We start from the raw sequence: 25,985 nt of genomic DNA, 5'->3' as shown, positions 1-25,985 counted from the left end.
GTGGAGTCTACATACACAGAATTAAATTGATCTAGATGTTCATTTTTTTGCCTTTGTCTGCTTCTGTCACTTTTAGACAATATGATGTCCCAGTATATTGGTGACAGCAGTAGGTCAGCAGAACGCCCACGCGCCGGCCCAGCTCAGCCTTCCCAGATGATCTTAGAGTCCTTATTGTCATATATTCCTGTAATGAGCCGTGCGGGCCATCATTCTCTGCACCTTCTGGAACAAATGCAAAATAAAATTCTTTGGAATTGCAGCTGAGGAAGTTATCAGTAGCTCCGAAGCAGTAATGAATGGGACAATGTCCTCCCAGCAAGACACAGGAACAAGATACAAGATGTGCTAGACAGTTGGCATGAAAATCCTAGATAATTATAGAAGGAAAAAACTAAAACATTTTGCTCCTCATACTTCCTTCACTTCAATCCACCTTAAATGGTAAAAAATAGGGATCGACCGATAACGTTTTTTTAGGGCCGATACCGATAATCGGTGGAGGTTAGGGCCGATAGCTTATATCGATATTCCGGTATAAGTTATCGGCTATTTATCCCCCCGAGACACCGCTGCAGATAATTGATTTAAAGCGGGCGCTTTAAATCAATGCACTGCAGTGGCTTTTGCGGTGCCATAGGCCGCCGCCACCACCCGCTTCTCTCCCCCTGCCTGTCCGGGGGTCTTGAGACCTATCACCGCCACCGCTCCCCCCGCCGCGCCGCCGCCGCACCCGACCATTGCCTCCCCCATCCCCGGTTTAATAATTACCTGTTCCCGGGGTCCACTCCACATCTGGCTCCGGTGGCATCCTCCTGAACTGTTACTGTGCGCACTGATGGTGATGTCGCGTCGGCACGTCATGTCACTCGTCATTGCGCACAGCGTAACGCAGGATGCAGCAGGAGCAAGAAGTAGCGTGGGCTCTGGGAACAGATAATTATAAAACCAGGGATGGAGGAGGCAATGGGGGCGGTGCGGTGGGGGTGCGACGCGGTGCGGTGGGTGGGACGGTCGCGGTGCGGTGGGTCGGGGGGCGCTGAAATGCGGTCGCAGTGCGGGGCATTATCGGCTTATCGGTTTGGGCGATAATGCCCAAAATCGTGATTATCGTCCGATAATATCGGCCATACCGATAATCGGTCGATCCCTAGTCAAAAATTTTCCTCTTATTTCATTGCCTATGTGATTCCTAACATATTTGTACAAACCTTTATTTATCAAAAATGATTCCTTACCCCAGAAAACGATGATGATGCATACTGTTCCTCAAAGGTAGATCAAGGTTTTACTCTAATCTCTTACCATCTATAAAGCTCACGGCAGCTGTCTCTTGTGTAAATAGCAGTGCATATACGGCTGTATGACCACATTGCTGTAGTGTAATTCCCTTCTCGTTTTAGCTTCTCAGCAGCAGCAGTAGTTCAGTGCTCAGTGTAACCCCTTCATTGATGCTGCTGTTTCTTGCATTTCTGTTCATATACTGTAGCACCTTGTAAACTCTGTGCATAAGTAACCTCTTCTCCCCCCACATGCATTCTATATTACTGGACTGTATAAAGTATCCCCAACACAGAGTCTGCCTGTTTAGAGCACTTTCACTAGCATGGCATAGCAGTAAGGACAGAGTGCTGTGCTGTGACTGGCTAGGCAACTAAGTGAGGAACTAAGTAACTAAGTAAGTTACTGTGTGTGTGCTACTGGTAAAGAGCTCAGTCCTGGTCCAGCTCCCTGAAATTGAGAAAATGAGAAATAGCTGTTCCTCATGAAAGGGCCTCTCAGGTGCTTGAGCACTTTGTCACCACTCAGAAGGGTTAATCTAACAAAACCATGCAAGTTTTTGCAAAATATTCTGAGAAAACAGGTACGCTTTTAGAAGAAACATCTGCTCTACTGACTTGAATTCCCTATAAAATAAATATTTTGAGGCATCTTTTCTTAGAACGAGAACCTTGGCCGTGTAATATAGCTTATACCTGCCGACAGCGGTGGTTAAACATAACTCTGATCCTGGCCACTAGACTCCCCAGATGCCATGATAAGTAGTGACTATGCCATCTTAAGAGCTTGAAGCAGCTATTGCTCAATAAACAAGTACTGCAATGTTTCAAACATATGATCAAGCAATCTAATGTTCAAGTTCTGCAGTAGTTGGTCAAGTCACATCACCAAAAATTAGTATAAAAATTATGCCATCTATAAAATACAAGTACAAATAATAATAATAATTAGAGATGAGCGAATTTACAGTAAATTCGATTCGTCACGAACTTCTTGGCTCGGCAGTTGATGACTTATCCTGCATAAATGAGTTCAGCTTTCAGGTGTTCCGGTGGGCTGGAAAAGGTGGATACAGTCCTAGGAAGGAGTCTCCTAGGACTGTATCCACCTTTTCCAGCCCACCGGAGCACCTGAAAGCTGAATTAATTTATGCAGGATAAGCCATCAACTGCCGAGCCGAGAAGTTTGTGACTAATCGAATTTACTGTAAATTCGCTCATCTCTAATAATAATAATAATAATAATAATAAAAAAGCATTAAAAAAAACATGCAGCTAGGTTGATGGGAAAATAGGAAATGATATGGAACCGATATAGAAGACTTGCATCATAAAAATAGAAATGCCATCACCAAAAATCACTGTGATGGGAAGAGATTGAAGGGGAAATCACCCAATCTGATCTACTTTCTAGCATCCTATTAGAAAATACAGACCGCTGGTACGAAACACCACTTTAGTTGAGAACAGTAGGGGCAGAACCCCAGATCCAGCAAGTAAAGCAAGGGTGCAGTCCCAAAAGGCATAAGAAGAGCAGGATGGGAGCCCCAGATCAGGCAATTACAGCAGGGAAAAGACCCAAGATCAGGTAACTACAGCAGGGGCAGAACATAGTACAGCAGGATGGAGCCCCATTTCAGGTAAGTACAGCAGGAGTGAAGTTAAAATTTGGCAAGTAAAGCATGGGTGTTGATTTTCAGTTATTTTCAGGTTTTATTCTCCTTTATTCTCTTCTTCACTGCTTTTAAAATCAAGCTGGTTTCTAGAAGGAAACCTAGGTCTAATAGCAACTATGAAACCCTCGTGCCGTCATCTGACACACATAAGCCCTCATTTACTAAGAGTGTCGGGTTTATCTCTGAGTGTTTCTTGATTTACTGTATTTTTTCTCCCTGATTTACTAATGTGTCGCACGAGGAAATTTTTTTTGTCGCACAGGTTGGAAATTGTGTGGCACGGTAAATTGTATATATGCCCCCCACACAGCGCAATCATATACACACCGCAGCGCATATATTAGTTAGGAGTAGCCGTATTAGTCCAGTGATGCAAAAAGCAAAATCATCGGTAGTTGCAGTATCTTGTAATAACTTTTTTATTGGACTAACAAGATTATGTAGAGAAGCTTTCGAGATTCCTCCCTTTATCAAGTCATAAGCATTTCTGAGCTCACAAGGAGAAAACACACGTTCTATCTCACAAAATATGCCGGGGTTAAAACAACATATGTGGAGAATGGACATTAAGTTGGGCCATAAATTGTATAGCTATAGGATGATAGATACAGATAAGGATGAGTGGGGGGGGGGGGGGGGCTGGAGAGCAGAGGTGAGAATGGTGATTATGGATGGACAATATTACTACAGAGCCATAGACTGAAGATAAGACTTAGACAGGGGAGGGGGAGCAGGGGTGTGATAGTGTTAGAGCAGGGAGAGCACAGAGAGTTTACCAAAGGTTATAGGAAATTTTGATAATGGGATAAGAAGCTTAAATCCACATTAAGTCCTCTGTTCTTGGAGTCATAAAGAACTATCATTTTGGCTTCAAATGTCTTTCTTTCCTGGGTGTTCTTGAAGTTTCCTTTCAGGATCTTGATTTTGAGGTCCTGTAGGGAGTGACCTGTTTGAGTGAAATGGTGTCCGACTGGGGTGCAATAGTCCTTTTCTCTATGGTTGTTGATGGACGATCTGTGGAGGTTCATCCTTTTATTGAGTGGCTGACTGGTCTCCCCAATGTAACATCCCAGGTCACACTTGGTGCATTGTATCATGTAGTGCAGGAGTATTGTCCCTTGATATTGTATGTCTTGTTTTTGTGGGAGGCCTCAGAATTTCTGCAGATGTGTTGACAGAGTTTACAGCGCGGTTTGGTGCAGGGTTTGGTCCCATTGTCTGTATTTGATGTGTCTGTGGGTAGTTTCTTATTGACCAGCTTTTGTTTTAGTTGGGTGGTTGTCTGGAGGCCAAGATGGGTGGTTCAGGAAAGATTTGCTTTAACACCTCATCTTTTGCTAGTATTGGCTGCAGGTCCTTGATGATTTTGCGTATTTCCTCAAGGGTGGGATTGTATGTGGCTACCAGTGGTATGCGTGATGAGGTTTGTTTCTCTCTGTATTGCAGCAGGTGTTCACGTGGTGTCTGAAGAGCAGAGTGGATTTTCTTATGGATGGTCCTTGGTTTGTAACCTTTTTGTTTAAATTTCTCAGCTAGCGTTTGTAGATGTGTGTCTCTGTCATCAGGGTTGGAGCAGATGCGGTGGTACCTGATGGCTTGGCTGTATATGATGCCTTTCTTGGTGTGGGACGGATGGGAACTTGAATTGTGTAGATAGCTGGATCGGTCTGTGGGTTTTCTGTATACAGATGTCTGTATTGTGTCCTTGTTTATAGTTACAGTGGTGTCCAGAAAGTTTACACTTTCTGTAGAGAAGTCCATTTTGAGTTTGATGGATGGATTAAATGTGTTGAAGGCATCATGAAATTGTTTGAGTTTATCCTCTCCTTCAGTCCAAACAATGAAAATATCATCAATGTATCTGTAGTATCTGTAGGGTTTGTGAATTTGGGTATTCAGGAATCGCTCTTCAAGGTCAGCCATGAACAGATTGGCATATTGTGGTGCACCACAATATGCCAATCTGTTCATGGCTGACCTTGAAGAGCGATTCCTGAATACCCAAATATACCTGCCAATATACTAACTGAACTATACCTATTACCATCCCTACTTGTGACATTACTTCAAATGGACACGGAAAGGCTAACTTCATGGCCGGTCTGACAAGCACCAATCCCCTGCTATTTAAGAGGCAAAAACTAAACTGACAGGTAAATGACAAGAAATACCTATCTACCTGATAGAACGTGTGGGTCATGTCGCCTGACAAGGTTCACGAAGGTACCTTACCTGATTGAGACTGTAACAACAAACATACCTAACTAGCCACTGTACTGACCCAACTGGACTTGGAAGTGACGACCCGTTGCAGATGACCGCTCCCTGCGTGAGCAACATACCTGTAGACGTGACCAGTGTTTAGGTGAACCATAATGCCTGTAGACCTGACAGGTGTTTGTGACACCGTCGTGCCTGAACCCGTCACAGGTCCCCGCGGAACCATCGAGCCTGTAGACATGACAGGTCTTTGTGAAATCATCGTGCCTGTAAACGTCACACGTCTTTGTAAAGCACTTTTTTTTTCAAATACGTAAGTGTGAAATGCCATATTGAGATTGTATGCTATCTGAAACGTGTCAGATTACCTACATAACCATGTCAAATCAATTGCTCTGAAATGAGACAGCAGCAACCACGATTCAATCCCCAATCCTAAAGAAATGAGTCATGTAACTATGTATTAAATGCACAATATATCTGCAACTAAATGCTGGCCCTCCTTAAAAGAGAACATGCAACTATGCACTATGAATCTGTGTACTATAACGAAATGATAACATCATCGAGAAATACAACAGACGAGGTTGTATCTGACCTGAAAACGTGTCAGGTCATAACAAATATAACAAATGACAAAATTGCTTTGAAAACGAGTCAGGTCATAACAAATATAACAAACGACAAAATTGCTCTGAAAACGAGTCAGTAGCAACTGGCATTACCCATTTTAACCTGAAGAGGAGTCAGGCAACAGGGTAACATCATGAGTATTCATGACAAGATACCTGTATGAAGCTGGCGTGTTGTTCTGAAGGAGTGTCAGTAACAGGCATGTTGTTCTGAAGGAGTGCCAGTAACAAAAATGACCAATTGTGTCCAATACCCTAACCAAATGATCTACACCCACTGTGTGCACCGCATGAAACATGTTAACCGTATGTACGGCATAACCTGCTAACAGTATACCCAACTACAAGTCGCTACTCAATATGTTATTACTCTGAGACATGTCTGTAACAATAACCTATGTGTTGCATCCCCCCCTGCAGAAGTAGGAGGTTTAAGAATATGTGTTCGATATATCTGCAATGAATGTAAGCACAATATGAATACTGTAATCGTGTATTGTAAATATATGTACAGCCAGAGGTGCAACTGCTATTCAACACTAGGAACGAATGCACATAATAACCTACCCGCATACAACTATGGTAGTATGCAACAAATGCTGTGTACTGGTGCATGTATCATACACAAGCTGGGAGCATAAGTACCGTGAAAACGTAAGAAATGTTATGAATTTATGCTCTAACACCATTATGAGTACAGCATACATGCCTAGAAAATAAAGTGTAAACAACATATATCTAAAAAGATAAAAGACAACGTGCAACTATGCCGGATAGTTGAATATGTCTACTATAAGTTGATAACGTGGTCATGAAATACCACGGAGGAGGCTGTATCTGTCCTGGGAACGTCTCAGGTCATGACAATAAACCACAATGTAATTGCTCTGAAAATTTGTCGGTAGCAACCGACATTAACCCCTTAATCTGAAGGAGTCAGGCAAATAGGGCAACATCCTAACAAAGCTGTATAAGCTTTCCGTATAAACACTATGCACGAATATGCAGTATGAAAGCTATGAGCATAAGTACAGTAAAGCTACGGGAGCATATGTGTAGTGTAGACTCTAAGGATGGAAATGCAGAAAAACTATTACCCATGTACAGTACAACAAAATAAAGCTATGAACGTAACCAGACTACCAGACTATGAGCGTAACGTGCAACTATGCCAGATAGTTAAATCTGTGTACTATAACGAAATAACGCAATCGAGAAATACAACAGACGAGGTTGTATCTGACCTGAAAACGTGTCAGGTCATATCAAATACACCAACGACAAAATTGCTCTGAATACGAGTCAGTAGCAACCGACATTACCCCTTAACCTGAAGAGGAGTCAGGAAACAGGTTAACATTGTGAGTATTCCTGAAATTGGTTGCTCTGAATGTGTAACAACCGCGATTCAACCCCTGAAGGAACGAGTCAGGTGACCGGGTATTGAATAGCCGATTAGTGCCACTAAAATGATGACCACCCTTTGAACGAGTACCTGTGCCGGATAGTTGAATATGTGTACTATAACTAACTGATAACGTAGTCGTGAAATACAACAGAGGAGGTTGTATCTGACCTGAGAACTTGTCAGGTCATGACAATAAACAATGCGATTGCTCTGAACGAGTCAGTAGCAACCGACATTGACCCCTTAACCTGAAGAGAAGTCAGGCAATAGGGTAACATCCTGACAAACCTGAGTGAACTTTCCGTATAAAAGACTATGCACGAATACACAGAATGAATGCTATAAACATACGTACAGTAAAAGCTACGGGAGCATGTGTGTAGTGTAGACGCTATGGATGAACATGCAGAATAAATACCATTACCCATGTACAGTAAACGCTATGGATGTTAGTGCAGAGAACATAACAGAATGAATGCTACATGTGCGCAGAATAAGTACTACAGCGTGTCTGCAGAATAATTACTACCATCGTATGTACAGAATGAATGCAACGAATGTCCGTGTAGTGTATTGCTACAATTCTATGTGCAATATACATGACGTCAACATGTCTGTGGTATGAATACAACGAGTGTATATGTGGTATAAATGCTATGAGCGTGTAGTGGTATGATATTATGAGAAGTATAATGCTATGAGTATACTTGCGGTATCAATGCTAAAAGCGTATGTGTCTGATGTAGGCCATGTGTATGTGCAGTATAAATGCTACAAGTACATGTGCAGTATAAGCGTCGAGCATATGTGCTACGAATTAATATGTGGTATGATCCTATGAGGTATGAGTTAGGGATCGACCAATATAGTTTTTTTTTAGGGCCTATACCGATAATCGGTGGAGGTTAGGGCCGATAGCCGATAACTTATACCGATATTCCGGTATAAGTTATCGGCTATTTATCCCCCCGCGACACCGCTGCAGATCATTGATTTAAAGCGGGCGCTTTAAATCAATGCACTGCAGTGGCCTTTGCGGTGCCATAGGCCGCCGCCGCCACCCGCTTCTCTCCCCCTACCTGTCAGGGTGGTCCGGGCCATCCATCCTTCCTGTAGTGTCCGGCGGCATTCCGGGTGGAGGGTGAACCGGTCCGGGCTGTACTTCTTCTCCGGGGTCCTCTTCTCCACTCCGGGCAGGCTCCGGCCTAGTAACGCAGCATAGACGCCGCTGCACAGTGTCGCTCGTGCGGAGCGACGCACCTGACGTCACGGCGTAGCGGTGCAGTCTATGCAGCGTACTAGGCCGGAGCATGCCCGGAGTGGAGAAGAGGACCCCGGAGAAGGACAGCCCGGACCGGTTCACCCTCCACCCGGAATGCCGCCGGACACTACACGAAGGATGGATGGCCCGGACCACCCCCATTACGGGTAAGTTTAATTTTTTTTATTGACTTGTAGGGCGGGGGAGGGGCCCGACCGGTATAGCGGTATGGGCAAAAATCCATACCGTGGGAGAAAAAAAACGGTATCCGGTTCATACCGGTATACCGCCCACCACTACGGTGGGGGGTGCAACGGGTCGGGGGGGGGGGGGGGGTCGCGGTGCGGCGGGTCGGGAGGGGGGGGGGAAACTTGGCGGGTGCGGGCATTATCAGCAAGGTAATTGCCCATATCGATAATGCCCAAAATCGTGATTGGCGGCCGATAATATCGGCCATACCGATAATCGGTCGATCCCTAGTATGAGTACTATGAGCAGTATAATGCTGTGAACATGCTATGAGCGCGTGGCCACAACTGCACGAAACAGCATGACACTATGTGTGAGAACCGTATGAAACCTGCGTGTATGAATGCGGTGAACGTGTGAACAACAAAACCATGACCGTGTGACCAATATAACTGCCATGAGCGTATGAAACCCGTGTATGAATGCGGTGAACATGTGAACAACTTAAGAACCGTGAGCGTGTGACCACTATAACTGCCATGAGTGTATGAACCGTATAATTGCTATAGGCAGTATACTGCCGTAACCAGTATGAAAATACCATTAACATATGAACCGAATGATACTTTGAGCGTATGAACCAGTGATAATTACAAGGCGTTTGATTGCCATGAACGTAACATGGTAGAAAGAACGTAAGACTGTGAACATGCCAAGAATATGTGAACAGCATAAATGCCAAGTTTGTGGACCGTGTAAAACACCAGCGAGTGAGAGAATAACCATGAGGTGAACAGCATAAACGAGCTTGCACAGTATAAATGCTGTGAATGCATCGTCAGTGAGTATATGTACCGTATAATATTAGCACATGAAACTGTATACATACTATGCGCGTACGAGCAGTGTGCCATAAGCGTATGAATTAACCATGAAAGTAAGGATGATAAGAAACTCATACCGTGAAGATGCTCTACTCGTGTGCACCTTGTACCAGTAATGCGTGTATGCCCATCATAAACCAAGCGTATGAACCGTATGGATACCATGATCGTGCAAATAACGAGTATTACACTGTGTATACTATGATTTAATTAGATGTAGCCTATGTTATATCTGTACAGAGCATTGCACCCTACTGTATACTATATTGAAACAAGACACTCTGCTGAGCACTGCATCACCACACACAGCATATGCTACCCTGCAACGTGCACCACACCAAACAGTAAATGCTACCGTGTTGCAACGAGACCCTTCGCAGAGCATTGCACCACACTGCACATGCTAACTGTAATGACCCTCTGCAGAGCATTGCACTATGCCCTATATAATATGTTATATTGAAACCATCCCATCTGCAGAGCATTGCACTAACTGTATAAAGTTTGTTTATAATGAGACCATCTGCAGAGTATAGCACTATACTGTATATAGTATACTGTAACAAGACCATCTGCAGAGCATTGCACCTTAACTATATATCATGTATACTATATTGTAACGAGACCATCTGCAGAGCATATCACCATAGCTGTATATCATGTACTATATTGTAACGAGAGCATCTGCAGATTATTGCACCATAACTGTATATCATGTATACTATATTGTAACGAGACCATCTGCAGAGCACTGCACTATACCGTTATACAGTACATGTTATATTGTAACGAGACCCTTTGCAGAGCATTACACTGTACCGTATACTGCAAGGGCACCGTATACCCCGCAGAGCACCGCAGCACACAGCAAAAGTTATATTGCAACGACTCTTTGCAGAGCATTGCACCACAATGTATACAGCAAACGTTATATTGAAACGACCCTCCGCAGAGCACTACACTATACTTTAGATTAACGATAGCAGACAAGCTGACAGGACCGCATAACGAGGACTGGGCAGCTGCCGCAACCTGTCCCAAGGGCATAGACAATTGTAGCTGTGTGGGTGGCGGGCGGTCCACATGTCGCCATGAGGCAGCTAGCGGGCTGCGCGAAATGCTGAGGCCACACCACCCCCAGCACCGATTTAACTCACCTGCTTGCCGCTCCTGGCCCCCACTACCGCTGCGGGCAGAGCCAGCCAGAACCATGCCTGCCCAATATTACCTTATAATCAGAGTGAGACACAGCATCCCCAGATAAGACAGTCAGCGGAGCTGCCAGGAATGCCGCGCCTGCACCCCCCAGACTCATGATCAGCGAGGCCTCCGCACCGTGAGCAGCAGCTCTGAAGATTTTTGTGGGAGATTCAAACACCAGACTGCAACAGGAAGCAGAGATTCCACAAACGACACATTCTCCACCCCTGTAGGAGAGGGAGGAGTTATATACACACGCCCCCACCTGTTCCCAATAAGCCCCACCTGGAAGTGCAGGGAGTGATAATTACTTCCGCCCCTCGCACAAATACAGCCCATCAAGCTTTATACATATGCTCCCCATACAGAACATCTATACACATATGCCTCTGAAGCGCTATCAATGACATATTTTGTCGAGTTGTGCGACCAAATTTGTGTCGCATGGGCTATGCGACACAAATTTGGTCGCACAACCAGACAAAAAAAGTCAGGTTGACATTAGTAAATGAGGGCTATAATCTGCAGCGTTCAGGCAGAAAATTTTCAAATTTAACTGTGAACGCAGTATAGATGATTTAACTCCAGATCAGTAAAGCAAAACTTTTATAAAGAATTAAACTATGAAATCTGCTCAAAAGTGGAGTTAGTAAACTAGATAATATCCATGAAAAAGCACATTGAACATCATCCTCTAGGTGATTAAGGCCTGGTTTCACTGACTTGTAGGTGAGAATCTAACAGAGTGTAAAACAGTATTATCTGCTTTATGATTCACTGCTGGAGACTTAAAAATTTTAGAAGGAGAAGTTTTTCAAATAAACTCTATTTTTTATTTTTTTAAGGTCTCAGATTCTAGCAGGTATTAGCGGTGATACTTAGCAGACAAGGAGAAGAGTAAAATGACACTAATGATAACTTTTCTGACACCGATTCCCCGATTTTCTTCCTGTGCTGATGGTTTTCATGCTGGGTGCTAAATGTTCTGGAGTGCAGCCCGCTCAGCAATTTCCTCACATAGAGAAGAAAGCCTTGACCAGAATGCTTGTTAAAAAGCAAACCAAAATATGCCATCTAAAGCTGCTATCTAAAGTGCTTCTTAAGTGTGACATCAAGAATTATACCAGAATTCAACCAGAAGGGAACAAAAGGGAACTAACTCAACATTATAACTACAAAAGTAAGTCACTCTTTTTCAGGAAAACAAAAAAACAAACATGCACTCACTTATTACTTACATCATTGCGATACATTTTCTCTTATATCCCCCACCGATTTCTCCAGTGGACTCTATATACATCTGTCCATGCCTCCTTCCCTCGCCTATGTACTGCTCGCATGCACTGCTCACCATCATTAACCACCCAGAGTCACCTCATTCCATGGTACAGCACAGAAGTCGCTTCATCACTTCACCCAGTCATCTGCTCTCCCTCTTCTTTCTTCTGCTTTTAGCTGCTGGGGACATTGCTCCTAACCCTGACCCACCTTTCACGAATATTTGCTCTACACTTCCTGCCTCTTGCGGAACCCCTACAAACTTTAACTGCGCTCTTCTAAACTCTCGATCTGTGTGCAATAAGCTCACCCAGATTCATGACTTATTTCTCACTAATTCTCTTAATCTGCTGGTTCTCACAGAAACATGGATACAACCTTCTGACACCGCTTCTCTCGCTGCTTTATCTTATGGTGACCTTCACTTTTCCCATACCCCTAGATCTGACACCAGGCATGGTGGAGGAGTTGGGGTGCTTCTAGCCCCACAATGCACTTTTCAAGTCATCCCCCATTACCCTCACTCACATTTCCCTCTTTTGAGGTCCACACCCTCAGGCTCTTCTGCCCATTGTCTCTCAGAGTGGCGGTCATCTATCATCCTCCTGGTTCTCCCCAAATGTTCCTGGATCATTTTGCCACCTGGCTCCCTCACTTTCTTTCCTCAGAAACACCTACACTCATCATGGGTGATTTTAATATCCCCATTGATACCCCAATCTCCACTTCTGCCTCTCGGCTTCTGTCTCTAACCTCCTCCTTTGCCCTTTCACAGCTTACTGACTCTCCCACACACAAGGATGGGAATACACTGGACTTGATCTTCTCTAGACTTTGCTCTGTCTCTAAATTTACTAATTCTCCTTTTGAGCTCTCTGACCACAACCTTCTCTCTTTCTCTATCAGTAACTCCTATCTTCTTCCAGACACTCCAACCTTGTACACTTACAGAAACCTGCGTGCCATAAACACTAGTCAATTTATAGACATTCTACAATCTTCACTATCACCAATCTCTTCTCTCTCCTGCCCTAATCTAGCAGCCAAACATTACCATGACACCCTAAAGTCTACCCTGGATCAAATGGCACCCTATAAAACACGAACCTCCCGACACAGACGGCAGCAACCCTTGCACACGCAAACAACTCGCTTTCTCAGGCGATGCTCTAGGTGTGCTGAACGTCTGTGGAGGAAAACTAAGACTTCTTCAGACTACCTGCACTATAAATTCATGCTTAAATCCTATTACTCCGCTCTTCATCTCGCCAAACAAACATATTTTACCTCCCTCATCTCCTCTCTGTCTAACAACCCAAAACGCCTTTTTGACACGTTCAACTCTCTCCTTCGGCCTAAAGTACAGACCCCAATCACTGATCTCTGTGCTGAAGACCTGGCCAAATACTTCAAAACTAAAATCGATGACATTCGTGATGAAATCCTCTCCCAGTCCCCTAAAGTTCTGATCCAATTACCAGCCACATCTCCTCTTCATCACTCTCAGTTTTTGAGCCTGTAACTGAGGATGAGGTTTCCAGGCTCCTCTCCTCCGCCCGCCCCACTACCTGCTCTAGTGACCCCATGCCTTCACACCTCATCCAGTCTCTCTCTCCTGCTATCAGCTGTCACCTAACTAAAATCTTTAACCTCTCCCTCTCTTCTGGGGTCTTTCCCTCCTCCTTCAAACACTCTATCATAACCCCACTATTGCAAAAACATCTCTGGACCCTACCTGTGCAGCCAACTATCGACCCGTCTCAAATCTCCCCTTTATCTCCAAACTCCTGGAACGCTTGGTCTACTCCCGCCTTATCCGCTATCTCTCCAAAAACTCTCTCCTTGACTCCTTACAGTCTGGTTTCCGCTCCCTTCACTCCACAGAAACGGCCCTAACCAAAGTCACTAACGATCTTCTGACGGCCAAATCAAATGGCAATTTCTCTTTACTGATTCTCTTGGACCTGTCTGCGGCTTTTGACACTGTGGATCACCAACTCCTCCTAGAGTAGTCCCCACTCCCTGGGTCTCAAGGACTCTGCTCTCGCCTGGTTTTCCTCCTATCTCTCTGGCCGCTTCTTTAGCGTCTCGTTTTCTGGCTCTACTTCTCCTCTTCCCCTTGCTGCCGGGGTTCCCCAGGGAGCGGTCCTGGGTCCTCTACTCTTTTCACTCTACACATCCCCCGTTGGAAAAACAATTAGTAGATTTGGTTTCCAGTACCACCTCTACGCTGATGACACCCAACTCTATACCTCCTCCGCCAACATCACCCCTGCACTCCTACAGAATACCAGTGACTGTCTCTCTGCCGTCTCAGACATCATGTCCTCTTTATATCTGAAACTAAATCTTTCTAAAACAGAACTTCTTGTCTTTTCTCCATCAACTGATACCGTACCTAACCCTGACATTCCCATCTCGGTATGTGGTACTACCATAACTCCCGGACAGCAGGCTCGCTGTCTTGGAGTTATACTTGACTCTGATCTGTCTTTCACTCCCCATATTTAGTCTCTTTCACGTTCTTGTCACCTGCATCTCAAAAACATTTCAAGAATCCGCCCGTTTCTCACTACTGAAACTGCTAAAACTCTCATTATTGCTTTGATTCACTCCCGCCTCGACTACTGTAACTCTTTACTAATAGGCCTTCCTTTCTCCAAACTCTCTCCTCTTCAGTCCATCCTTAATGCCGCAGCCAGACTCATCTTCCTCTCCAGCTGCTACACAGACGCCTCCTCCCTGTGCCAGTCACTACACTGGTTACCAATTCAGTCCAGAATACAGTACAAAATCCTCAGTCTCGCACACAAAGCTCTCCACAATGCTGCACCTCCCTACATCACCTCTCTCATCTCTGTCTACCATCCTACACGTTCTCTCCGATCTGCTAATGACCTCACACTAACATCTTCTATAATCCGAACTTCTCACTCCCGTCTCCAAGACTTCACTCGTGCTGCACCGCACCGGTTCTCTGGAATGCTATCCCTCAGACTCAACAACAACATCCATAGTTTCAAACGTGGCCTAAAAACACATCTCTTCAGACAGGCCTAAACCAGTCTAATTGGCCTCAACATATCCCCAACATATCCCCAACATATCCACACACCTGTTGTTTGAATAGTTATTGTGTAATTTTATGTCTGATACTTGTCTTTGTTTGTACCCCATAATTGTAAGCGCTGCAGAATCTGTAGGCACTATATAAATAAATAAACAAACCAATATTGAGTTAACCATACAGGCTCTGCTACGTATTCCTGCTTCAATGCTCCACGCTGGTGGTTCCTGAGAACATGAGATTGAAAAACGAAAAATTCTCTGTGCTTTGTAGACTTGCAGATTCACCTTTCAACAATAGGTAATGAGGTGCCCATATGTAGGAGTGTGAAGATGATGGATCCCAAGTGAAAGAGGGCCACCCACTAGATGGCTGTTCACTTAGTGTCTAGACATATGATGTCTTTCGCTGTCCACTAATCTTGGCTTTCATTGCTGCACCCTGACCCTTCTATAATGAAGACCACTATATTCCAAAATCCAACTCTCTGTGGGAATCGCGTTGGCACACCCATCGGTCCATCCTCACAGGTTTACGTGGTCAGTCACTAATTTAGCACCCAGCCATGTCATCTCAACAGCTTGTCTGCGTCTGGCATCCAAGCTGCCACACACTGTCCATACAACCATAACCACAACAAAGCAGCCTTGATGGGAAACCTGGTGACAAAATGATGATGTGGCTCGAGTCTACCGATCACCAACTCCTACAGGGCTTCTTAACTCCCTACTTTACAGCAGCAAGGCACACAAGAATAACAGAACAGAGGAGCCTGGAGACTGGAGCAGTCTGGAGAACAACAGAGTCTTGGGGATCCTGGTGGTCGAAGCAGTTTGGAGGACAGAGGTGTCTGATGGATCGAGCAGCCTGGAGGAAAATGGAGTCTAAAGGATGGGGGGGATCTTGGAGGTTGAATCAGTTTGGAGGACAGGGGAGTCTGAAGGATGGAGCTTTTTGGTTTGAAACTCTTTAAGGGCTACTCTTTAAGGGGTCTCCAGACTCCTCTGTCTGATCGCGGGGGTCCCGCCGCTGGGAACCCCCCAAATCTGTCCTGCTGCACCCATGTCATCTGCTTCGTTCTGTGCCTGATAACTGGCGATGCAGGGGCCAGAGGATCGTGATGTCACGACCCCGCTCCCTGGTGACGTCCCGCTCCTTCAAAGCAAGTCTATTGAAGGGGGCGTGACGGCCCCCCACACCCCCTCTAATAGACTTGCAATAAAGGGTGGGGCGTTACATCACCAGGGTGCGGGTCTGTGACATCACCATCCTCTGGCCCCTGCATTGCCAGTCATCAGGCATGGAGCAAAGGTCACTCTCTGCACCAGATGACAGGGGCGCGGCAGGACAGATCGAGGGGGTTCCCAGCGGCGGGACCCCCGCAATCACACATCTTTTCCCCTATCCTGTGCCCCTTTAAGGATGAGGGGATCTTGGAGGTTGAATCAGTTTGGAGGACAGAGGAGTCTAGAGGTTAGAGGTGTCCTGAGGATGGGGAACCTGGTGGTGGGATCAGTTTGCAGGATAGGAGTCTGTAGGATTTAGCACTCTGGAGGTCAGTAGTATCTGGAGGACAGGGAGACTGAAGGTCAGGTCAGAAGTATCTGGAAGATGAAGAGGTCTTGCAAAGGAATGTGCCCCTTTCCCCATTAAGAATACATGCAGGCTAATCTAAACAAAGCATGTTTGTGAAATTGGGAGGCCAGGAGAAGTGTTTGACTGACAGCTACTGAAGCTTTATGTCTACCGTAAATAACTTCTTTTGGAAGTAGAGATGACGAATTGGTTTGGCACAAATTTAATAAGTTTTCCAAATTATGTGGGTATTGGGAAAACCCAAAACTTTTCAGATGTTTCTGAAGACTATCACTAGCCCTTTTACCAGCCCTACAGAGCTGCCCATCTCCTGCCTTGTCCGTCATGTTCCATACTGTACTCCTGCCACCAGGAACCCAACGTTGCACAGGATTAATCTGAAACCTATGAAACCTCAGTGCGTTCTGCATGACTTTTCAGGGCAATCGGGGCACTTTCCATTCACACCAAATCGAAACTAACTGCCTGTGGTACCCCACTAGTAACAGTCACCCAATCAGAATAAGTACCATTAATAACCACCCTCTGTTTCCCATCACTGAGCCAGTTACTTACCCACTTGCACACATTCTACCCCAGCCCATTCCTTCTCATTTTATGCACCAATCTTTTATGTGGAACCGTATCAAATGCTTTGGAAAAATCCAGATATACCACGATTCCCCCTGGTCCAGTCTGGAGCTCACCTCCTCATAAAAGCCGATCAGGTTAGTTTGACAGGATTGATCCCTCATAAAGCCATGTTGATATGGATTCATAAATTTATTTTTATCAAGATATTCCAAAATAGCATCCCTTAGAAAACCCTCAAACAATTTACATAAAACAGAGGCTAAACTAACAGGCCTATAATTCCCGGGGTCACTTTGTCCCCTTTTTAAATATTGGCACCACATTTACCATGCACCAGCCTTGGGGAACAGTCCCTGTTACTATGGAGTCTATGAATATTAAAAATAGGGGTCTGTCTATTACATTATGTCCACTGACTCATATGTGCTGCCACCTCATCTCCTTATGCGCCGCTTCCGCCTCCATTACGTTGCAAACACATTCATGCAGCGTTGGTCGGTAAATATAATGATTTCAGTGTTATGACTGTAATTCCTACACATTCGAGTACACGGGCAGACCTCCCGGCCCATCTCTCTCTATCTCATATCTCTGCAGGATCTCATGCCTGCCCTTTACCGAGTCCACCCACACAGCTAAATACCATGAGCGACTCCACTCTGCTCTCCACGCTGCTGGTAATCTTCTCTACATCTGCCCATCTTCACTTCATTTTCAGTTTTATAAAAAAGACACCCCCCCCCCCCCCCCCCCCCCCCCCGGTGGCCTTCAGTAAGTGTTAACAGGATACAAACTGAGAACGAATAGTGCTGGTGCTATCAATGCACGGCAGGTATCGTGATAGACTGGTGGATGAGAAGTCGATTTGATAATTTTGGACTTGTAAAGGGGAAAAAAAGCAAGAAGTAAATTATTATTGTAGAAAAAAGCTGATAGAAACCATCAACAAGTAGAAAGGAGAGAGGAGACTCTATTTTGTTTAGTGTGAAGATCCAATAAAATCCTGCACCATCTAAATATACTCTAAGCCAGTGTTTCCCAACCACTGTGCCTTTAGCTGTGGCAAAACCACATCGCCCAGCATGCCCGCACAACCTAAGGCTGTCCGAGCATGCTGGGAGTTGTGATTGTGCCACAACTGAGGGCACACTGTTTGGGAAAAACTGCTCTAAGGACTGAGTGGTAATGTTTCTCCCTTGAGGAGACCACAGAAAGGTGAAGTCTAGACCATGCAATGCTTCACTTCTGCAGCCACCTCTCTGGCGCCACTTACCACTATTTCAAGGCTCTTTAAAAAGGGGCTAAGAATCATCTTGTAGAGATGCTACCTCCAACAGGTGGCACCAGAGAGCACACGCTTTTCCTTCTGGAGGAGGGCTACCAAACATAACAATATATTAGGTATTTATGGGCAAATATGCCAAGGGTAGGGTGCTTGTACAGGTGAGGACAAGGCGCAGTAGTCGTGCACTTTTCACCGCTAATCGTGGAATCCCATAGGAGAACATATTTTGCAGAAAATTTGTATTAACATGCATGCAATAAATGGGGCACTTATATGGTCATCCTTAGGCTGCGTGGGTACACATGGTATGTTTCACTGTCAGATTCAAAATACTTTTTATATGTTGTACATCTTGGCAAAAAATTTACCTTTCTTATGTACTTCATAAGAAAATGTTCTCTCCTTTTTATAGAAATCGTGACTTATAAAAAAAGACCACTTGGGTATGGTACCCCCATACAATCCAGAACATAATCCAGTCCGGCTGCAGCATCATCTTTGTCCCATCTAAAGCACAGGCAGGAACAGAGTCCAGGAAGTTAGGACAGGACTAGTACTCCTCACTGCTAACCCCTGTCCTATGAGACTGCAGCATGAAAACAGAGAGGAGAGGGTTACAGAGCAGCCTGCAGTGACTGGATGAAGAGACCCAGCAGGCTCAGTGAGGAAGCGGAGTCATGCGGAGTAAGGACACACCCCCTCCAAACCACCGGCTGAAAAACCAAGTGAACATCAGAGAGAAGGTATTTGTGTGAGAAATATAGGTGCTAGACACATACAAATTATATGTACATGATCAGGATTAGGTACCAAGTAACATAACTTTTTTTTGTGGGATACCACAGGTAATTTTTGAAGGTCAAGGGAAAAATTGCATGCATGTACAGTTTGGAAAGTTGGTTACATGGGTGACAACTATTGGTGATAGACAGTACCCAGAGATCTCTGCTATGTATAGACACCTCGCCACTTTCCCTTTGTCTCAGTGCATTTCTTATGTACGTGTCAGTCTTCACTGTTATTCTGGAATTCCATTCGTGAACCAGTAGGCTCAGAACGGGCAATACTACAGGACAAAAAAGCAAAATGCTAGAAACTTCATGCAATTATCCAGGCTCCAGGAGGCTTGAACAACTCTTGGAGATCACTTATCCTTCTAAAAGAATGAAAACTTTCTGGGAAAAACAACAAACCAACTACGTTTAAGCACAATGAGGCTCTTCTAATACAAAACCGCCCACAGTAATGTGCCCATAGAATCAGGCTCAGTGCCAAGTCAGCCCGGGCACTGTGTGCGGCTGCCGTGATATAGGATTAATGTAAGTTATAGTAGTGTAATGGGATGTTATTCATCGTATTGCTTGTGACCGTAGTGACTTTTTACAGGCAAAGCGAGGCGGCCAATGTGCCAGTGTAAAGTAAAAGGCCCCACAGGGACAGGCACATGGGGCTGACTTATTGATGGCGTCCTATACAGCCATGTGTCAGCCATAACAACGGTGTCAAGGCTTTCTTCAGAAGGATTAGCTTTCTCATAGAGTTGTCGTGTGTTTTAATACAGTTTTCTAAGGTTTCTATACATCTCTTTTTTTTTTCTTTTTTAGGGTCATGTGTAGCAAAAATGCTGCACATTTTCTGCAAAAAATTTAAAACAAATATGCAAAAATTCTGAAATTGTCTGTAGTGCAGATTTTCAATCCACAGCAATTTTGATGACAAAAAAGCTGCAGATTTTGAAGCTATGTTCACACGACGGAATTTCCGTGCAGAATTCTGCCGGAAATTCAGCATAATTTACTGCACATTAAAGGGGTTATCAAGGAAAAAACTTTTTTTTTATATATATATCAAATGGCTCCAGAAAGTTAAACAGATTTGTAAATTACTTCTATTAAAAAATCTTAATCCTTTCAGTACTTACGAGCTTCTGAAGTCGAGTTGTTCTTTTCTGTCTAAGTGCTCTCTGATGACACGTGTCTCGGGAACCGCCCAGTCTAGAAGAAAATCCCCATAGCAAACCTCTTCTACTCTGTGCAGTTCCCGAGACACGTGTCATCAGAGAGCACTTAGACAGAAAAGAACAACTCAAATTCAGAAGCTCATAAGTACTGAAAGGATTAAGATTTTTTAATAGAAGTAATTTACAAATCTGTTTAACTTTCTGGAGCCAGTTGATATATAAAAAAAAGTTTTTTCCTGGATAACCCCTTTAACTTCAATGGGGATCCCACTGTCCCAATAACACAGCCGCGGAAATTCCACATTCTGCATAATTATGAGACCTGTCTATAAATTTTGCGGAATTCCATTCAGAGCCCCATTGAAGTTAATTGCAGTAATTTTTCCCTTGCTAAACTCCCATTCTACAATGGAAAATTTAATGTGAAAGAGCCCTAAAAAGTACAATTGGTCCTGCAAGAAACAAGCCCTGGTATAGCTCTGTAGATGGAAATATAAATAAATAAAATTATCAAACAAATAAATTATTAGGTTAATAAATAAAATTAATTAAAACATTTTTTTATAAATACATAGATAAATAAAATTGTGGCTCTTAGAAGGAGAGGAGTTACAAACCTCCCAAAAAAAAAAAATTAAAAAAAAACGCTGAGGGGAGAAGGGGTTAAAAACCTGAATTATTTTATTTCCTCCCTTAGTTGTCTGTCCAATCACAGTGCCTATTCCACTTTGCTTTGTCATGACTGTCAAGTGCTGGTAAAGGTTCATTGGATTGACCAGGCTTTACTGGGCTGGGCTGTAGATAACATGTGGAGGGAGAATGAGTTACTGATGCACAGGGTGTGTAAAGTGCTGCGTGAGCAGAAAACAAAGAAGGAGACGCAGCAATGTAAGGAAGGGGTTACATTAAGCACAAGCTGATAATGATGACAATCTAAAGTGAGAGGGGTGGGGGAGATTAGATAAAGGAGGACTCACCATGTACATACAGCAGCAGCACAGCAAAGAAGTGATTACACTAAGCACAGAAACTGCAGCTGCTCCTGACAATAGAGAGAAGCCTTGATTTACCTTGCATGGAGAGTGCAGACCCCTTGATGCCCTATTTTTTTCCAACCAGTGTACCTCCAGCTGTTGCAATACTACAACTCCCAGCATGCCCGGACAGCCTTTCGCTGTCCGGGCATGCTGGGATTTGCAGTTTTGCAACAGCTGAAGGCAAACTGATTGAGAAACACTGCATTAGAATCTTATATCCTTTCCAAGGCTCCCACAGACTTTAATAGGGCCACATGCTAGTGCGGCTACTCCTCCATTAGAGGCACACTGGTTGGGAAACACGTCTCTGGAGAATAGTCACAGATTGCAGGTACAAAGCTTTTCTCTTCATCTCTTCTGCACATAGCACATGCTAAGCCCTGTTATCCAGCTTTGCTGTGTCTGTTACAAGAGACAGGATTCCCCTAACAATAAGCGGAGGACAGCAGATTGACAACTTTTGGTCAAAACTGTTTTTCTTTGGTTATTTTTGGTAAAGTATGTTAGGAATCCTAAAGGCTAGGAGGGCGGCAGTCGGCATGCAGAATATTCACTACGTACAAGGAAAAAGAAGACTAATGAGCGTTTTGTAGCCATTTGTATATTTTTGGTATTTTGGTTTCTTATAGTAAATGAGGCATTTATTCGGTTGCTGTTCATTCTAATGCATAATACAGTGTCATGGTGAAATATGGAGTATGTACGGTACTGTTCAGGTGAATGCTTAGTGACGATAAATACCCCCCTCCGGTGTCCGCTCTAAACATGCAATAAAAGTGATTCATACTGCGGAGGTCCGTTCTCCCTCCCTGCTGGCATTGGTAATAAAGAGTGGTCGGCAGGGGGGTTCTCCACTTTGTGCTTGGACTTAGATGACACAACAAAGACGGAAAACAACTGCACATTCTTGTCCGGGCGTTGGAGACTTTGAAGGGTATAGACTGTTATGGAGTAACTGGCAACATGGTACTCGTCACTGTTGTTTACATCTCAGTAACCTTTGCAACTGCTTATAATAAAGAAGACTTGCATCCAATGAGATCTTGGGAATTATTTACAGTCTTATGATACTTAGAAGTGGATTGATCGAAAGCAATGATATCAACTAAACACTGAAATCAGTGAGGTACTGTCAGATGTCTGGAAACAAGTGACATCAATGAGGTACTATCTGATGTCTGAAAAACAATATTCACTGAGGTACTATCAAACATCTGAAATACTAGCCAACATCTGGTAACCAACGATCACTGAGGTACTAGCCGACGTCAGGAAACCAATGATCACTGAGGTACTATCCAACACCTGGAAACCAATGATCACTGAGGTACTATCCAACATCTGGAAACCAACGATCACTGAGGTACTATCCAAAACCTGGAAACCAATGATCACTGAGGTACTATCCAACATCTGGAAACCAATGATCACTGAGGTACTATCCAACATCTGGAAACCAATGATCACTGAGGTACTATCCAACATCTGGAAACCAATGATCACTGAGGTACTATCCAACACCTGGAAACCAATGATCACTGAGGTACTATCCAACACCTGGAAACCAATGATCACTGAGGTACTATCAAACATCTGAAATACTATCCAACATCTGCAAACCAACGATCACTGAGGTACTAGCCGACGTCAGGAAACCAATGATCACTGAGGTACTATCCAACACCTGGATACCAATGATCACTGAGGTACTATCCAACACCTGGATACCAATGATCACTGAGGTACTATCCAACACCTAGATACCAATGATCACTGAGGTACTATCCAACACCTGGAAACCAATGATCACTGAGGTACTATCCAACATCTGGAAACCAATGATCACTGAGGTACTATCAAACATCTGAAATACTATCCAACATCTGCAAACCAACGATCACTGAGGTACTAGCCGACGTCAGGAAACCAATGATCACTGAGGTACTATCCAACACCTGGATACCAATGATCACTGAGGTACTATCCAACACCTGGATACCAATGATCACTGAGGTACTATCCAACACCTGGATACCAATGATCACTGAGGTACTATCCAACACCTAGATACCAATGATCACTGAGGTACTATCCAACACCTGGAAACCAATGATCACTGAGGTACTATCTAACACCTGGATACCAATGATCACTGAGGTACTATCCAACACCTGGAAACCAATGATCACTGAGGTACTATCCAACATCTGGAAACCAATGATCACTGAGGTACTATCCAACACCTGGAAACCAATGATTACTGAGGTACTATCCAACATCTGGAAACCAATGATCACTGTGGTACTATCCAACATCTGGAAACCAATGATCACTGAGGTACTATCCAACATCTGGAAACCAATGATCACTGAGGTACTATCCAACATCTGGAAACCAATGATCACTGAGGTACTATCCAACATCTGGAAACCAATGATCACTGTGGTACTATCCAACATCTGGAAACCGATGATCACCGAGATACTACCTGACATCTGGAAACAAGTGACATCACTGAAGTAAATATCCAACATCTGTAAATGAATGATCACTGAGGTACTGACTGTTTGAACCAGTGACATCACTATAGGTACTGATGTCTGGAAACCAACAATTGCTGGAGGTACTATATGACTTTTGGGATTGTATGTTCCAACATATATAGTATCACTAGGGTACTATATGACCACTGGGAATCAGTGATATTACTGCGGTACTATCCAACATTTGAGAACTGGTACTATGTGTTGTCTGGAAACCAGTGACATCACTGAGGCACTATTTAACCTCTTAGAAAATTGTGCCATTACTAAGGTACTATCTGACCTCTGGGAACCAGCCACATCACCAATGTAACTATCTAATGTCTGAAAACCAGAGACATTCTCAAGGTACTCTCTGTCCTTTGGGAACTAATGTGATCAATGAGGTATTATACAACTTCTAGCATCCAGTTCCAACATATATATAACAAGGATACTATATGAGTGCTGGAAAACAGTGATATCACTGAGGTTCTATTTAACCTTTGAGAATCAGTAACATCACTTAGATGCTATTTAATATCTGGGAAGCAGTGATATCACCACAGATATTACCAAGATAGTACTATATTTATGTCAGGTATTAGACAATATCTATGGGAAGTAAACATATTAATGAATCAGTCTAGCTACTTTCAATCTGTCTCCTAGTGTCGGAGGAGAACCTCAAAGTAAAACGCTTTAGGTACTGATAGAGCCTCAGAGGAGCTGAAGCTGAATTACGGAGCGGTGAGAAGTGGGGGCCATCCCCGCAGAGCTGTATACTGGGAGCCTGTGACAACAAGTTGTGCAAATTAACCCACTGTATGTAAAAACCAGACAGCAAGTATAGAAGTTTCAAAAACTTTGCATTTGTCAAAGAACAAATAATAGTGAGAAAAAAAACACCAACAAACTTTTCCAGAGGCATAATATACTTATGTAAGAGTAATGGGTCATGAATAATACACCGCGCTCTTTGAGATTGTAATGAGGCCCTGACATATCACCGCAATGTCTATGGAGATAGAGGATACAGAGACTGAATTGTATACAGAGGATCACAATAGAGAGTTTACATTCTCAGCCTGTAAATCTGTGATACAGCCTATATGTGTAGGGAACAGCCCTGGTGCAGCCAATAACTGTGGGGTACAGCCATGGTGCAGCCTATATCTGTGGGGTACAGCTCGATGCAGTCTATATATGTGGGGTACAGCTCGATGCAGTCTATATATGTGGGGTACAGCTCGATGCAGTCTATATATGTGGGGTACAGCTCGATGCAGTCTATATATGTGGGGTACAGCTCGATGCAGTCTATATATGTGGGGTACAGCTCGATGCAGTCTATATATGTGGGGTACAGCTCGATGCAGTCTATATATGTGGGGTACAACTCGATGCAGTCTATATATGTGGGGTACAGCTCGATGCAGTCTATATATGTGGGGTACAGCTCGATGCAGTCTATATATGTGGGGTACAGCTCGATGCAGTCTATATATGTGGGGTACAGCTCGATGCAGTCTATATATGTGGGGTACAACCATGAAGCATCCTATACCTGTGGGGTAAAACCATGAAGCATCCTATATCTGTGGGGTACAACCATGAAGCAGCCTATATCTGTGGGGTACAACCATGAAGCCTCCTATATCTGTGGGGTACAACCATGAAGCTACCTATATCTGTGGGGTACAGCCATGAAGCTACCTATATCTGTGGGGTACAGCCATGGTGCAGCCTATATCTGCGGGGTACAGCCCCGGCTTAGCCTATATCTGCGGGGTACAGCCCCGGCTCAGCCTATATCTGCGGGGTACAACCATGAAGCAGCCTATATCTGCGGGGTACAGCCCCGGCTCAGCCTATATCTGCGGGGTACAGCCCCGGCTCAGCCTATATCTGCAGGGT

General features: G+C 44.1%; 1 protein-coding gene across 3 annotated transcripts in view; it reads right to left on the bottom strand.

Annotated features, from left to right (window-relative positions):
* B9D1 (B9 domain containing 1) overlaps positions 1-25,985 on the bottom strand; it is a 91,193-nt gene that overhangs the window by 32,838 nt on the left and 32,370 nt on the right. The gene's annotated exons all lie outside the window — the stretch shown is intronic.

Source organism: Hyla sarda, chromosome 8, assembly GCF_029499605.1.
Source record: "Hyla sarda isolate aHylSar1 chromosome 8, aHylSar1.hap1, whole genome shotgun sequence".
NCBI lineage: Eukaryota > Metazoa > Chordata > Amphibia > Anura > Hylidae > Hyla > Hyla sarda.
Note: the sequence above shows the minus strand (reverse complement) of the source record. Positions and strands in the feature narration are given on the sequence as shown.